The sequence below is a fragment of the Artemia sp. Qi Xiang Cuo genome, chromosome 3 (assembly GCF_049724085.1).
Source record: "Artemia sp. Qi Xiang Cuo chromosome 3, ASM4972408v1, whole genome shotgun sequence".
In the NCBI taxonomy this organism is placed as follows: domain Eukaryota; kingdom Metazoa; phylum Arthropoda; class Branchiopoda; order Anostraca; family Artemiidae; genus Artemia; species Artemia sp. Qi Xiang Cuo.
Genome location: NC_142796.1, coordinates 25,349,741 through 25,367,263, shown reverse-complemented (window position 1 = coordinate 25,367,263; position 17,523 = coordinate 25,349,741). Strand labels below are relative to the sequence as shown.

Sequence of the window (17,523 nt, the reverse complement as noted above, 5' to 3'; positions counted from 1 at the left end):
CGTACGAAAAAACATGAATGGAAAACGAGTTCAAAAAGCGAAATATCAGCTCAGATACCTGTTGCATGTAATATTAATTGTATCGGTTATTAAAGGTTTTGTAACATCATTATTTTCACTATCGTTTGGCTGATCTCTCATATGTCCCAAGTAAACCCCAAGAAGAAGTTTAAATGGATTATAGAGGTTTATATCGATTTCAACCCCCCATGGTCCAAATTAGTTAACTCAATCAATTTTCGGTTTCAACAGAATTGTTAATTGATAGCCTCAATCCGCCTGATTATCTGAAAACTTCGTATTTCACTTATTGATCACCAATAAAAATCAACTCCCTCTCCCAAAAATGACCACTGAAGAAACCAGATATGGGACTTGAGTCAACTTGTCTAACCTATACTAAAATTAACCAACTCTCCATTAAATTACAATTCTCTTTTTAATTAAAACTTAAACCACAGGCAGTTTTAGAGGAGGGGGCACTTTTTCATACCAAATTCTAGACTACAATTATGTACCTCTGTAGTATTAGTGTGACGTTAAAATCAAGGAAAAACGTATAATCTTCATAAATCTTGATTTTTTGACAATGTGACTTGGTATATAGCAAGACGTATACCATATTCTGAACCATTTATTAATCTATTTTATTAATATATATATATATATATATATATATATATATATATATATATATATATATATATATATATATATATATATATATATATATATATATATATATATATATATATATATATATATATATATATATATATATATATATATATATATATATATATATATATAAGTAGTAACCATCTTTTGAATTTGCTGGCCCCTCCGTACCAAACAGGTTTTTCTAGTAGTCCTATTCTACAGGGGCATTACACCTTTGCCAAGAGATTTACGCAATACCGGTCCTAATATGATGCCATCAGACTGGTTTCGTTTTATGGGTTCATTAATAGAACGACTAATGTTTTTGAAAAGGGTAATTACTTCTTTAGTTTACGAGTAGAAAAATCTAAAACCAGTATTGTCTATAACTTAATTTACGTAGATTAAACTTCCGATGGTTAAGAAAGCGTAACGGGCAATTAAAGTATGAGGAATGGGATGTTATAATTAGAATGGTTTGAGTTGAAAATTGTGACGTAAAAATAAACTCTATTTGCGAATTTTTTGCGAAAAGGTATTTGCGTAAAGGTATTGCGTTGGTTAAGAATGTCTCACGGGTATTTAAAGAATGGGATGCTTGCATTAACAATACAAAAAATATGCTCAGATACTTAATAGATTTGACGCCTACAAGAGACATTGGTAGAAGATATTCAATAGCTTAATTGAAAAGTAACGATAGAATGACATTGTGATTTGACATAGCTTTACCTCTCCGATGTGGTCTGTATAGTACACAAGTAACGTTTGAACAGTATTGTAAATTTAAAAAGAAATGGCTGAAAAGTGGTTTGAGGGGGATGAGGTGCATGGCGGGTTGAGTTGCCCGAGGGTTCAGTTAAAGGGGGACCAGTTACACGGGGGTTTTGGTTATACAGGGGTTCAGTTACACGGGGGTACAGGTGCACGGGGGGTAAGTTAAATGGGGATTGAGTTCCACGAGAGTAGTGCTTCTTCGTGGTTTAGCTTGTCACAGTTACATTCTCTTGATCATTCAAAGTTCACTTTGATTTTAGTTACATGGGGGTTCAGGTGCACGGGGGTTGAGTTAAATGGGGATTGAGTTCCACGAGAGTAGTGCTTTGTCGTGGTTGAGCTTGTCACAGTTAGTCTCTTTGGCCTGTGTGTGTTTCCTTGGGATGTGTATGTCTCTTTGGGTTCTGTGTCTCTTTGGGGTGTTTGAGTCTATTTGATCTGTTTATGTTTCTTTTGGATGTTTGGGTCTTTTTGGACTGTGTTTGTCTCTTTGGGGTGTTTGTGTCTCTTTGGACTGTTTGTAGTTTTTGTTTCTTTTAAAAGAGCTTTAAGGGGTTTGAGAGACTCAGTTGCCTGATTCCGTGTGTTTTTTCTTTACTTGGTCGTCAGTTGTTGTATTTTTTAAAAGAGCTTTACGCGGTTTGAGAGACTCAGTTGCCTGATTCCGTGTGGTTTTCCTTTACTTGGTGGTCATTAAAAACGAAATTTTTGTTTTAAATAATTAGTTCTTGTATATTTGCATAGAGCTTTAAAGGTTTTGAGAAACTCAATTGCCTGATTCCGTGTGGTTTTACTTTACTTGATTGTCATTAAAAACGAAATTTGTGTTTTAAATAATTAGTTTCTGTATCTTTTAAAAGAGCTTTAAGGGGTTTGAGAGACTCAGTTGTCTGATTCCGTGTGGTTTCTCTTTTCATGGTGGTCATTAAAAACGAAATTTTTGTGTTAAATAAGTAGTTTTTGTATCTTTTAAAAGAGCTTTAAGGGGTTTGAGAGACTCAGTTGCCTGATTCCGTGTGGTTTTCTTTACTTGGTGGTCATTTGTTGTATCTTTTAAAAGAGCTTTACGGGGATTGAGAGACTCAGTTGCCTGATTCCTTGTGATTTTCCCTTTAATTGTACTCATTAAAAACGAAATTTTTGTGTTAAAAAAGTAGTGTTTCTTTCTTTTAAAATAGCTTTACGGGGTTTGAGAGACTCAGTTGCCTGATTCCGTGTGGTTTTTCTTTACTTGGTGGTGATTTGTTGTATCTTTTAAAAGAGCTTTACAGAGTTTGAGAGACTCAGTTTCCTCATTCCGTGTGGTTTTACTTTACTTGGTGGTCATTAAAAAAGAAATTTTTGTGTTAAATAAGTAGTTTTTGTATCTTTTAAAAGAGCTTTAAGGGGTTTGAGAGACTTAGTTGCCTGATTCCCTGTGGTTTTTCTTTACTTGGTGGTCATTAAAAAAGAAATTTTTGTGTTAAATAAGTAGTTTTTTTATCTTTTAAAAGAACTTTAAGGGGATTGAGATACTCAGTTGCTTGATTCCGTGTGGTTTTTCTTTACTTAGTGGTCATTAATAACGAAATTTTCGTGTTAAATAAGTAGTGTTTGTATATTTTAAAAGAGCTTTACGGGGATTGAGAGACTCAGTTGCCGGATTCCGTGTGGTTTTTCTTTACTTGGTGGTCATTAAAAATGAAATTTTTGTGTTAAATAAGTAGTTTTTGTTTCTTTTAAAATAGCTTTACGGGGATTTAGTTAATCAGTTGCCGGATTACGTGTGGTTTTTCTATACTTGATGGTCATTAAAAAAGAAATTTTTTTTTTAAATAATTAGTTGTTGTATCTTTTAAAAGAGCTTTATAGGGATTGAGAGACTCAGGTGCCGGATTCCGTGTGGTTTTTCTTTATTTAGTGTTCATTAAAAACGAAATGTGTGTGTTAAATAATTATTTCTTGTATCTTTTAAAAGAGCTTTAAGGGGATTGAGAGACTCTGTTGCCTGATTCCGTGTAGTTTTTCTTCTTTTCAGTAAGGACACTCAATATCCTAAAAGTTTTTAATTCAAACTTTTTTAAAACTTCGAAATATTTGAACTTTATTTATTTTTTTCTTTTTGTACATAACTTAAAATGTCAAAATATGCTTACAGTTCTAACAATTGCGCTCTGTGATTGGTCAGAGCCACAATGTGACTTTCCCACTGGCATTCTATGACCGGTTATTGGAACTACCTAATCTATTGCATGTATTAAATCAGTATTTTTTACGCAGTGGAACGATAAACACATAAGTCATATCTTTAAAAAAAAGTGAAGCTGGAGCATTTTAATAAAGTGTGTTTACATAACAGTTTTATAGTAGCATTGATTGCCGAAAATAAAAAATATTCAAATATTGAAACAAATGCAGCTAGTATGACCTTTGGACATGTATGCATGCATTGTCATGACAATGAGCAATTAAATTTATTTGGACTAAGTACACAAATCCAATCTTAGGTGGGTGGTTATACGAGATTGAAATCTCCAGAGAAGATTGCGCTCAAAAAGAATGCCAACACAAAAATAATCATTGATGATAGAGGACAACTCCTTACTACTGTTGCAAGTAACAAATTACCTACTGATACATCCAATCGTCACCTTTCGGGTATTAGCATTCAACGGAAGATCAATAAAAGAAATGCCTACTCTTCTAATAATATTTTAAACCATATCTTGTCTAAGTTCCGAAACTGTTTACTTTTTAAAAATAATTTGTTAATATACAGTGAAATTTACATATATATAAAAATGGCATTGTCAGAAAATATCACGATGGAATATAAAGATGAATCGATGAAAAACAAAGCACCAGCAAACGTTACTGCCATTGGTCAAATATTCAATGATCCAAATAATACCAAAGACGAAAAGCATATTGAGCTTTTTGATGAGACACGAGTAAAAACTGTGTATGACTCAAAATGGAATAATGATTATTCTACTGATTAAGAACTAAGAGAAGACAATAGCTATAATATCAAGAGAGAACATGGTGAACTATTTTATGGAACAGATTCAAAATGTCCAAAGTTAATCATTGATATTAATAATGTATCATAATATATTATTTGTATTAATATTCTACATAGCATTATTTCATTAAAAATATATTATGCATTACATTGTTATGTGTTCATTATTTTTAGAGTAAGCTAGCATATCAAACGTTTAGAATGTCTAATAAAACGTCAGAGATGTAAGAAAAGCAATTTGCATACATCTATTGTCAGACACATGGGAACAAATTCTTTCTTGAATTCGCGTCCTGGATAAATAAAAAAAGACATTTCATTCAAGAAATTATGACGAAACTCTAAGTAAGCAACAAACTCTTTCTTGAAGTTACCTCAGGGATACACAATGCAGAAATTTCATTTAAGAAATTATCAAAAATTTTAAGTAAGTAGCAAATTCTTTCAAAAATATGTTAATACGTTTAAGCAATAAATGTCTTTAAGCTTAACCCGTCTTTATTCTTAAGAATAGTTTTATTCATTTCATTAAATTATGAAGAAATTGTAAGTAAGTAACAATAGCTTTCTTGAATTTGCTTCCTGGACACAATACAGATATTTAATTCAAGAAATCATAATAAAATCGCAAGTAAGTAATAAAGTCTTTATTGTTTTAGCCTATTGGATACACAATACTGAAATATCATTCAAGAAATTATGAAGGAATTGTAAAAAGGTAACACACTCATGTTACCTCATGGATACACAATGCAGAAATTTCATTTAAGAAATTATCAAAAATTTTAAGTAAGTAGCAAATTCTTTCTTGAATTCGCCTCCTGGGTAAATAAAAAAGACAGTTCATTAAAGAAATAAGAAAAAAATTGTAAGTAAGTAGCAAATTCCTTCTTGAATTCACCTGTTGGATAAACAAAAAAGACGTTTCGTTCGAAAAATTATGACAAAATTCCAAGTAAGTAACAAACTCATTATTTTTTCCACGACTTAGATACACGATGTAGATATTTAATTCAAGAAATTATGAAAAAATTCTCATTAAGTAACAATTTATTTCTTGAAGTAAACTCGCGGATACACAATAGGGTAATTTCATTTGATAAATTATGAAAAAAAAAACAATTTCTTTCTTGAAGTCAATTCTTGGATACACAATAGAGAAATTGCATTAAAGAAACTAATGAAATATTTGTGAGTAATTAAAAAACTCTTTTTGTTTTCAACTCTTGGATATACAGTACAGATACTTCATTCAAGAAATTATGAAAAAAATCGCAAGTAAGTAACTTTTTTTTCTCTTTATCACAAACAATTTTCACTTAGCTACACGATGTATAAATTTAATTCAAGAAATTATGAAAAAAATTCTCAGTAAGTAACAATTTCTTTCTTGAAGTCAACTCTTAAATACACAATACGGAAATTTAATTCAAAAATTTATTGACTTATATACTCGATGTAGAAATTTGATTCAAGAAATTATGAATAAATTCTCAGTAAGTAACAATTTCTTTCTTGAAGTCAACTCTTGGATACACAATACGGAAATTTCATTTAAGAAATTATGAAAAAATTGTAAGCTAAGTAACAAACTCTTTCCTGAAGTCACCTCTTAGATACACAATGCAGAAACTTCATTTAAGAAACTAAGAGAAAATTGTAAGTAAGTAACAAATTCTTTCATGAAGTCACCTCATTGATATACAATACAGAAATTTCATTACGTAATTTTTAAAAAAATTTTTATTACTTAGTTAATCCCTTGATTAATTCCCCTATTGGTAAAACAAAATTACATTTCATTGAATAACTTATGAAAAAATTATTAGTCAGAAGCCAATTATTCATTGTTTTTCAGGACTTAGATATACAATGCTGAAATTTAATTAAAGAAATTATGATGAAATTCTCAGTAAGTAATCAAATCTTTTTTTTGATTTCCCCTCTTGGATATACAGTAGAGATACTTCATTCAAGAAATTATGAAAAAAATTCGCAAGTAAGTAACTTTTTTTTCTCTTTATCACAAACAATTTTCACTTAGCTACACGATGTAGAAATTTAATTCAAGAAATTATGAAAAAATTCTCAGTAACCCACCGGTTCCTACACATTGTTACAAAGTGAGCAGTACGAAAACTCTCACGTTTTCAACCAGACTAGTTTTTAGCTAAATCTTTGGAAACAGCCCAGCCTCTATTTCTGACCGTTTAAGTTTTGATGTTAGTGTTGTCAGTCAAAAGCTATGACCTTGAGAAAAGAGCTTGAGAAAATCGCCTGATTATCGAAAAATGAGAAGCAACATCGTGTCTCAGGGACCAGCATAGAGTACAATTCATTAAAGAAATTATGAAAATATTTGTAAGTAAGTAATAAAGATGTTTTGAAACTACATGCTATTTGCATACCTTTCCTTGGCACCTTTCCAAACGAGCGGGGATCCCCACTGGTTCCTACACACTGCAAAAAGTGTGCAGTACGAAAACTGGCACCTTTCCAAACGAGCGGGGATTCCCCACTGGTTCCTACACATTGCAAAAAGCGAGCAGTACGAAAACTCCACGTTTTCAACCAGACTGGTTTTTTAGGGACCAATCAGGAGAGACATGCAAAGTCGACATAGCTTTATTTCATTTTTTAAGGTTAATTTAGACTAGGTTACGTGCGCGCACGTAACCTCGTCTAAATTAATCTTAAAAAAATGAAATTAAGCTATGTCGACTTTGCATGTCTCTCTGATTGGTCCCTAAAAACCAATCTGGTTGAAAACGTGGAGATTTCGTACTGCTCACTTTTTGCAATGTGTAGGAACCAGTGGGGAATCCCCACTCATTTTGAAAGGTGCCAAGAAAAGGCATGCAAATAGCATGTAGTTTCAAAACGTGTTTAATCACGTTTCTTGATGAAGTATCTGTACTGATATTCAAGTAGGTGTAATAAATAAAGAGCTTGTTACTTACTTAAAAATACTTTCATAATTTCTTGAATGAAATTTCCGTATTATGTATCTAAGAGTTGACTTCAAGAAATAGGAATTGTTAACTTTCTGAGAATTAGTTGTTCATAATTTCTTGAATTAAATTTCTAAATCGTAGTAGACAGTAAACTGAAAATTGTTTTGTGATAAATGTGAGAAACAGTTACTTACTTGCGAATTTTTCATAATTTCTTGAATGAAATATCTGTATCTGTATAGTGCAAAAGTTGTGAATCAAATAAAAAAAGTTACTTACTTACAAATATTTTCATAATTTCTTGAATGAAATTTCCGTACTGTATATCCAAAAGTTGACTTCAAAGAAAGAATTTGTTACTTACTGAGAATTTCATCATATTTTCTTGAAATTAAACTTCTACATCGTATATCTAACTCGTGAAACAATTAAGAGTTTGTTACTTACTTAGAATTTTGTCATAATTTCTTGAACGAAATCTCTTTTTTTATCCAGCAGGTGAATTCAAGAAAAATTTGCTACTTACTGACAATTTTTCCATAATTTCTTGAATTTAATTTCTAAATCGTATATCCTGACTCGTGAATACAATGAAAGATTTGTTACTTACTTAGAATTTTGTCATAGTTTCTTAAATGAAATGTCTTTATTGTTTATTCAACAAGTGACTTCAGAAAAGTTTGCTACTTAGCTTACAATTTTTTCATAATTTCTTAAATGAAATTTCCGTATTGTGTATCCAAGAGTTGACTTCAAGAAAGAAATTGTTACTTACTGAGAATTTTTCATAATTTCTTGAATTAAATTTCTACATCGTGTATCTAAGTCATGAAATTCTTGAATGAAATTTCCGTATATCCATGAGTTGACTTCAGAAGAAATTGTTTTTCATAATTTCTTGAATTAAATTTCTACATCGTGTAGCTAAGTGAAAATTGTTTGTGATAAAGAGAAAAAAGTTACTTACTTGCGATTTTTCATAATTTCTTGAATGACGTATCTGTACTGTATATCCAAGAGGTGAAAACAAAAAGTTTGTTACTTACTTACAAATATTTTCATAATTTCTTGAATGAAATTTCCGTGTTGTGTATCCAAGAGTTGACTTCAATAAAGAAATTGTTTTTTTCATAATTTCTTAAAAGAAATTTCCGTATTGTGTATCCAAGAGTTGACTTCAAGAAAGAAAGTGTTACTTACTGAGAATTTTTTCATAATTTCTTGAATTAAATTTCTACATTGTGTATCTAAGTCATGAAAACAATAAAGAGTTTGTTACTTACTTGGAATTTTTTCATAATTTCTTGAACGAAATGTCTTTTTTGTTTATCCAACAGGTGAATTCAAGAAAGAATTTGCTACTTACTTACAATTTTTTCATAATTTCTTTAATGAACTGTCTTTTTTATTTACCCAGGAGGTGAATTCAAAAAAGAATCTGCTACTTACTTACAATTTTTGATAATTTCTTAAAGGAAATTACTGCATTGTGTATCCATGATGTAACATGAGTGTGTTCCCTATTTAGAAGTACTTCATAATTTTTTGAATGAAATGTCAGTATTGTGTATCCAATAGGTGAAAAAAATAAAGAATTTTTACTTACTTACAATTTCTTCATAATTTAATGAAATGAATAAAACTATTCTAAATAATAAAGACGGGTTAAGCTTAAAGATATTTATTGCTTAAACGTATTAACATATATTTGAAAGAATTTGTTACTTACTTACAATTTTTGATAATATATTAAATCAAATTTCTGCATTGTTTATCCATGAGGTAACTTCAAGAAAGTTTGTTGCTTACTTAGAATTTCGTCATAATTTCTTGAATGAAATGTCTTTTTTATTTATCCAGGAGGCGAATTCAAGAAAGAATTTGTTCCCATGTGTCTGACAATAGATGTATACAAATTCCTTTTCTTACATATCCGTAATTTTATTAGACATTCTAAACGTTTGATATGCTAGCTTACTCTAAAAATAATGAACACATAACAATGTAATGTATAATATATTTTTAATGAAATAATGCTATGTAGAATATTAATACAAAAAATATATTATGATACATTATTAATATCAATGATTAACTTTGGACAAATGAATCTGTTCCATAAAATAGTTCACCATGTTCTCTCTTGATATTATAGCTATTGTCTTCTCTTAGTTCGTAATCAGTAGAATAATCATTATTTCATTTTGAGTCATACACAATTTTTACTGGTGTCTCATCAACAGGCTCAATATGCTTTTCTTTCTTTGGTATTATTTGGTTCAATGACTGTTTGATCAATGGCAGTAACGTTTGCTGGTGCTTTGTTTTTCATCGATTCATCTTTATATTCCATCGTGATATTTTCTGACAATGGCCTTTTTATTTTTCTGGCAATTTCACTGTCTATTATCACAATATCTTTACACAGGTAACAGTTTCGGCACGTAGACAAGATATGGTTTACGATATTAGTAGAAGAGTAGGCCTTTCTTTTATTGATCTTCCGTTGAATGCTAATACCCGAAGATGACGATTGGATGTATCAGTAGGTAATGTGTTACCTGCAACAGTAGCAAGGAGTTGTCCTCTATCATCAATGATTATTTTTATGTTGGCATTCTCTTTGAGTGCAATCATCTCTGGAGATCTCAATCTCGTTTACTGGTGTCTCATCAACAGGCTCAATATGCTTTTCGTCTTTGGTATTATTTGGTTCAATGACTGTTTGACCAATGGCAGTAACGTTTGCTGGTGCTTTGTTTTTAATCGATTCATCTTTATATTCCATCGTGATATTTTCTGACAATGGCCTTTTTATTTTTCTGGCAATTTCACTGTCTATTATCACATTATTTTTACACAGGTAACAGTTTCGGCACGTAGACAAGATATGGTTTACGATATTAGTAGAAGAGTAGGCCTTTCTTTTATTGATCTTCCGTTGAATGCTAATATCCGAAAGTTGACGATTGGATGTATCAGTAGGTAATGTGGTAACTGTAGAAGTAGCAAGGATTTGTTCTATATCGTCAATGATTATTTTTATATTGACATTCCCAATGAGTCAAATATTCGCTGGAGGTCACGGTCTCAAATATCAATAAGCATAAGAGGTGAATTTTTTCGGTCTTCCAAATAAATTCAATTCCTTACTGGCATGACAATGCATGCATACATTTCCAATAGTGCTACCACCTGTACTTGTTTCAAAGCTTAAATACTTCTCTTTGTCGGCATTCAATGCTACAATAACCATGTTATGTAAACACACTTTATTAAAATGCTCCATCTTCACTTTTTTTAAAGATATGACTTATGTGTTTATCATTCCACTGTGTAAAAAATACTGATTTAATACATGCAATAGATTAGGTAGTGTCAATAACTGGTCATAGAATACCAGTGGGAAAGTCACATCGTGTCTCTGACCAATCACAGAGCGCAATTGTTAGAACTGTAAGCATATTTTGACATTTTAAGTTATGTACAAAAAGGAAAAATAAATAAAGTTGAAAAATTTCGAAGTTTTAAAAAAGATTGAATTAAACACTTTTGGGATATCGAGTGTCTTTACTGAAAAGAAGAAAAACCATACGGAATCAGGCAACAGAGTCTCTCAAACCCCGTAAAGTTATTTTAAAAGATACAAGAACTACTTATTTACAACAAAAATTTCGTTTTTAATGAACACCAAGTAAAGAAAAATCACACGGAATTCGGCAACTGAGTATCTCAATCCCTTTAAATATATTTTAATATTTACAAAAAATAATTATATAAAAAAAAAATTCCTTTTTTAATGACAATCAAGTAAATAAAAACCTCACGGAATCCGGCAACTGAGTCTCTCAAAACCCTTAAAGCTCTTTTAAAAGATACAATAAATACTTATTTAACACAAAAATTTCGTTTTTAATGTCCATCAAGGAAAGAAATACCACACGGAATCAGGCAACTGAGTCTCTCAAACCCCTTAAAGCTCTTTTAAAAGATACAAAAACTACTTATTTAACACAAAAATTTCGTTTTTAATGACCACCAAGTAAAGAAAAACCACACGGAATTAGGCAACTGAGTCTCTCAAACCCTGTAAAGCTCTTTTAAAACATACAACCAATGACCACTAATTAAAGAAAAACCACACTGAATTAGGCATCTGAGTCTATCTAACCACTTAAACCTAATTTAAAATATGGAAAAACGACTGATTTAACACAAAAATTTTGTTTTTAACGACTACCAAGTAAGCAAAAACCTCACGGAATCAGGCAACTGAGTCTCTCAAACCCCGTAAAGCTCTTTTAAAAGATACATCAAATGACCACCAAGTAAAGAAAAACCACACGGAATCGAGGCAACTGAGTCTCTCAAACCCCTTAAAGCTCTTTTAAAAGATACAAAAACTACTTATTTAACACAAAAATTTCGTTTTTAATGACCACCATGAAAAGAAAAACCACACGGAATCAGACAACTGAGTCTCTCAAACCCCTTAAGGCTCTTTTAAAAGATACAAAAACTACTTATTTAACACAAAAATTTCTTTTTTAATGACCACCAAATAAAGAAAAACCACACGGAATCCGGCAACTGAGTCTCTCAAACCCCTTAAAGCTCATTTAAAAGATACAAAAACTACTTATTTAACACAAAAATTTAGTTTTTAAAGACCATCAAGTAAATAAAAACCACATGGAATCAGGAAACTGAGTCTCAAACAACGTATCGCTCTTAATGTAAGCGAAAATTTTTGATCTATTATATCAATTTCGTTTTTAACGACTATCAAGTAAAGAAAAACCACTCGTAATTCGTCACCCGAGCCTCTCACAACCCGTAAAGCTCTTTTAAAAGATACAAAAATTTCTTATTTAACACAAAAATTTCGTTTTTAATGACCATCAAGTAAAGAAAAACCACACGGAATCAGGCAACTGAGCCTCTCAAACCCTGTAAAGCTCTATTAAAAGATACAACAAATGACCACCAAGTAAAGAAAAACCACACGGAATCAGGCAACGGAGTCTCACAAACACCTAAAATCAAATATAAAATATAAAAAACCTACTTATTTAACACAAGAATTTATTTTTTAACGACCACCAAGTAAAGAAAAACCACACAGAATCAGGCAACTGAGTCTCTCAAACCCTTTAAAGCTCTTTTAAAAGATACAACAAATGACCACCAGGTAAAGAAAAAACCACAAGGAATCAGGCAACTGATTCTATAAAACCAAATAAAGATCTTTTAAAAGATACAAAAACTACTTATTTAACAAAAAAATTATTTTTTTAATGACCACCATGAAAAAAAAAAACACACGGAATACGACAACTGAGTCTCTCAAACCCCTTAAGGCTCTTTTAAAAGATACAAAAACTACTTATTTAACACAAAAATTTTGTTTTTAATGACCACCAAGTAAAGGAAAACCACACGGAATCAGGCAACTGAGTCTCTCAAACCCTGTAAAGCTCTTTTAAAAAATACAACACATGACCACCATGAAAAGAAAAACCACGCTGAATCACGCAACTGAGTCTCTCAAACCCCTTAAAGCTCTTTTAAAAGAAACAAAAACTACAAACTGTCCAAAGAGACAAAAACACCTCAATGAGACAAACACAGTCCAAAAGGACTCAAACAGCCCAAAGAAACATAAACAGATCAAAAAGACTCAAACACCCCAAAGAGACACAGAACCCAAAGAGACACACACAACCCAAAGAAACACAAACAGGCCAAAGAGAGTAACTCTGACAAGCTAAACCACGACAAAGCACTACTCTCGTGGAATTCAAGCCCCATTTAACTCAACCCCCGTGCAACTGAACCCCCCATGTAACTAAAATCAAAGTGAACTTGGAACGATCCAGAGAATGTAACTGTGACAAGCTAAACCACGACAAAGCACTACTCTCGTGGACCTCAATCCCCATTTAACTCAACCCCCGTGCAACTGAACCCCCTTGTAACTGAACCCCTGTATAACCGAAACCCCCGTGTAACTGTACCCCCTTTAACTGAGCCCTCGTGCAACTCAACCCTCGTGCAACTCAACCCTCCATTCAACTCATCCCCCTCAAAACACTTTTCAGCCATTTCTTTTTAAATTGACAATACTTTTCAAACGTTACTTGTGTATTATACAGACCACATCGGATAGGTAAAGCTAGGTCAAATCACAATGTCATTCTATCGTTACTTTTCAATTAAGCTATTGAATACCTTCTACCAATGTCTCTTGTAGGCGTCAAATCTATTAAGTATCTGAGCATATTTTTTGTATTGTTGATGCAAGCATCCCATTCTTTAATTACCCGTGAGGCATTCTTAACCAACGCAATACCTTTACGCAAATACCTTTTCGCAAAAAATTCGCAAATAGTTATTTTTACGTCACAATTTTCAACTTAAAACCATTCTAATTATAACATCCCAGTCCTCATACTTTAATTGCCCGTTACGCTTTCTTAACCATCGGAAGTTTAATCTACGTAAATTAAGTTATAGACAATACTGGTTTTAGATTTTTCTATTCGTAAACTAAAGAAGTAATTACCCTTTTCAAAAACATTAGTCGTTCTATTAATGAACCCATGAAACGAAACCAGTCTGATAGCATCACACTAGGACCGGTATTGCGTAAATCTCTTTGAAAGGTGTAATGCCCCTGTAGAATAGAATACCTACCAGAAAAACCTGTTTGGTACGGAGGGCCCGTAGAATTCAAAAGATGGTTACTACTACTCATGTTATCGGATAGTCCTTTGCTCATATCGTTTATTGGGAGGGAAAATAGTTTCACCTTTAATGTACTCTTTGTGAACATGTCTGGCAGTATAGTAGTTTACAACACTCTGTGGCATTCGAGATTAAGCTTTAAAATCATAATCTTTATTACATAAATAAAGAAAAAAGAGAAAAAATGGGGTTTTTGTAGGCCAAATGACGATACTGAAAATACAAAGCGAATATTTCGAGAGTACAAACGCCTCTCTTCTTCAGCGCGAAACGAAACGATGAATCAATAAAAGTCAAAAATTAAAAGAATTAAAACCAACTACCTAACAACCATAAAAGCGAGTTATTCGCCAATATCCGCGATTTGCACAAAATCCAAAAATCATGACCTGCCATCGACGGATACTAGCGAGCAACTGACAAATGAAAGGAATCAATTCATTCACTCGAGAAAACAAAACGAACCAGCAATTAAATAAGTTGGAAAACTATGTCATTTGATTTCGGATTTTAATTAAGGCATTTCTTGCAGACAACCTTTGAGACCTAAGGGGTTGTTCACGTGTTTGATTAGATGACTGGGAAAGTGGTTCAAGGTTTATTTCAGGGATTACTAACGTATCGGCTTCTCTTTTGAGAAAACCGAAATATGATTCGTTTATTCTTAAATCACCGGAATCTCTGTTTTAAGCTAGACCTAAATGTTGGTATTTATAAATTTCAACAGCTTCTCTGTAGTGCTGGACAATACCTTTGTCATGCGAAATAAGACTAGCTTGATTAAACAAAATAGTATGGTCTGGTTTTTCAAAAAGGTGCTCTGCAAGAGCTGAGTCAAAATTTTCTGTTTTTTTCCGCTTTTTAAGTGTATTATTAATTGAACTAGAATGCTGGGTTAATCTATCTGTTAGTCGCTGATTTGTTCTTCCGATATACCAAAGACCACACGAACAAGGAATTCTGTAAACACCGGAGTTTTCCCCTATAGGGATAGGGTCTTTACCTCGATAAATTTGGGATTTGATAGTTTTTCTGGGTCTATAATAAGTGTAAATGTTATTTTTCCTTAGATTTTTTGAAATGTGGTCTGAAATCCCTTTAATGTATGGGAATTATTAATAATCGAAATTTAAAAAATTTTAGTAAAAATGAACACTTGGTGTTACACGCATTAAAAAAAGATCATTCCAGGATTATTACGAAAGCCGATAAAGGTAATACTGTTGTTGTATTAGATTCAGATGATTACGACAAAAAAATCAGAGAAATTTTAAATGATTCTAACACATATGAACAATTAGCTACCGATCCCACAGAAAAATTTGTACAGGAAGTCCGAAAAGAGCTTTCTTATTTAAAAGGAAAAGGTGAAATTACAGATCAGTTGTACAAAAGGTTTTACCCACGCGGTTGCACGTCCCCTCGCTTTTATGGTCTTCCTAAACTTCATAAGCCCGGTAATCCACTTCGACCCATTGTTTCTTCTTTTAATTCTCCTACAGCAAAAATAGGAAAATTCTTATCTGAGATATTTCGTCCACTAATTCAGGCTCAAAAATCCTATATTAAAAATTCCGCTGATTTTGTTTCCAAGGTAAAGCAAGTTTCGGTTAAACCAAATACAAGAATTGGCATTTTTGATGCAGATTCAATGTATACCAATTGTGATCCTCAAAAGGCCGAACTATTTTTGGAGCAAAAACTTAATTCTGACCCATCTATATCAGAGAATTCTACTCTTTCGAATCAGACACTTCTTTCGCTTACAGCCCTTTGTAACAGAACTTCTTTTTATTTCCATTATAGAGGCATTTTTTATAGGCAGAAATATGGGCTCTCCTCGGGTGCCCTTATGTCTCCAATACAGGCTGATATTTTTATGGAAAATCTTGAAGAAATGGCTATTTTGCAAAATTCTTGTAAACCTGAATTTTGGGTTCGTTTTAAAGATGACATTTTTTATTTATGGGAGCATTGTGACGAGTCCCTGGGTTCTTTTCATCACTTGCTCAACTCTTTGGATCCAAAACTGAAATTTATTCAGGAATCAGAGATAGAGAGGCGTCTTCCATTCTTAGATGTTCTGGTGCACCGAAATGATTCATGTTTCGAGTTTAGTGTATATAGAAAACCCACACATAATGACCGTTACTTAAGTTATTCCTCCAATCATTCTCCTGATGTGAAAAGAGGAGTTGTCACTTCTATAGTTGATAGATCATTGAAATTTTGTTAAAAACGTTTCTTGGATTTAGAAATCAACCAACTTAGAGATATTTTATTTGGGAATGGTTATCCAATTAGTTTAATAAATTCTGTAATTACAAAACGCATTAAAAGATTATCAGATAGTTCCACAAAAAACACAAATCAAGGGGAAAATTCAGTTTATCTTGGTCTCCCATACATTAAAGGGATTTCAGACCACATTTCAAAAAATCTAAGGAAAAATAACATTTACACTTATTATAGACCCAGAAAAACTATCAGGTCCCAAATTTATCAAGGTAAAGACCATATCCCAATAGGTGAAAACTCCGTTGTCTACAGAATTCCTTGTTCGTGTGGTCTTTGGTATATCGGAAGAACAAATCAGCGACTAACAGATAGATTAACCCAGCATTCTAGTTCAATTAATAATACACTTAAAAAGCGGAAAAAACCAGAAAATTTTGACTCTGCCCTTGCAGAGCACATTTTTGAAAAACCAGACCATACTATTTTGTTTAATCAAGCTATTCTTATTTCGCATGATAAAGGTATTGTCCAGCACTACAGAGAAGATGTTGAAATTTATAAATACCAACATTTAGGTCTAGCTTTAAACAGAGATTCCGCTGATTTAAGAATAAACGAGTCATATTTCGGTTTTCTCAGAAGAGAAGCCGATACGTTAGTAATCCCTGAAATAAACCTTGAACCACTTTCCCAGTCATCTAATCAAACACGTGAACAACCCCTTAGGTCTCAAAGGGTGTCTGCAAGAAATGCCTTAATTAAAATCCGAAATCAAATGACATAGTTTTCCAACTTATTTAATTGCTGGTTCGTTTTGTTTTCTCGAGTGAATGAATTGATTCCTTTCATTTGTCAGTTGCTCGCTAGTATCCGTCGATGGCAGATCATGATTTTTGGATTTTGTGCAAATCGCGGATATTGGCGAATAACTCGCTTTTATGGTTGTTAGGTAGTTGGTTTTAATTCTTTTAATTTTTGACTTTTATTGATTCATCGTTTCGCGCTGAAGAAGAGAGGCGTTTGTCCTCTCGAAATATTCGCTTTGTATTTTCAGTATCGTCATTTGGCCTATAAAAACCCCATTTTTGCTCGTTTTTCTTTCTTTATGTGATGTCAGGCCAATGTGGTTTAAGAAATTATCTT

General features: G+C 32.2%; 1 protein-coding gene across 1 annotated transcript in view; it reads right to left on the bottom strand.

Annotated features, from left to right (window-relative positions):
• Positions 1-17,523, bottom strand: part of LOC148953915 (uncharacterized) — a 49,125-nt gene that overhangs the window by 319 nt on the left and 31,283 nt on the right. The gene's annotated exons all lie outside the window — the stretch shown is intronic.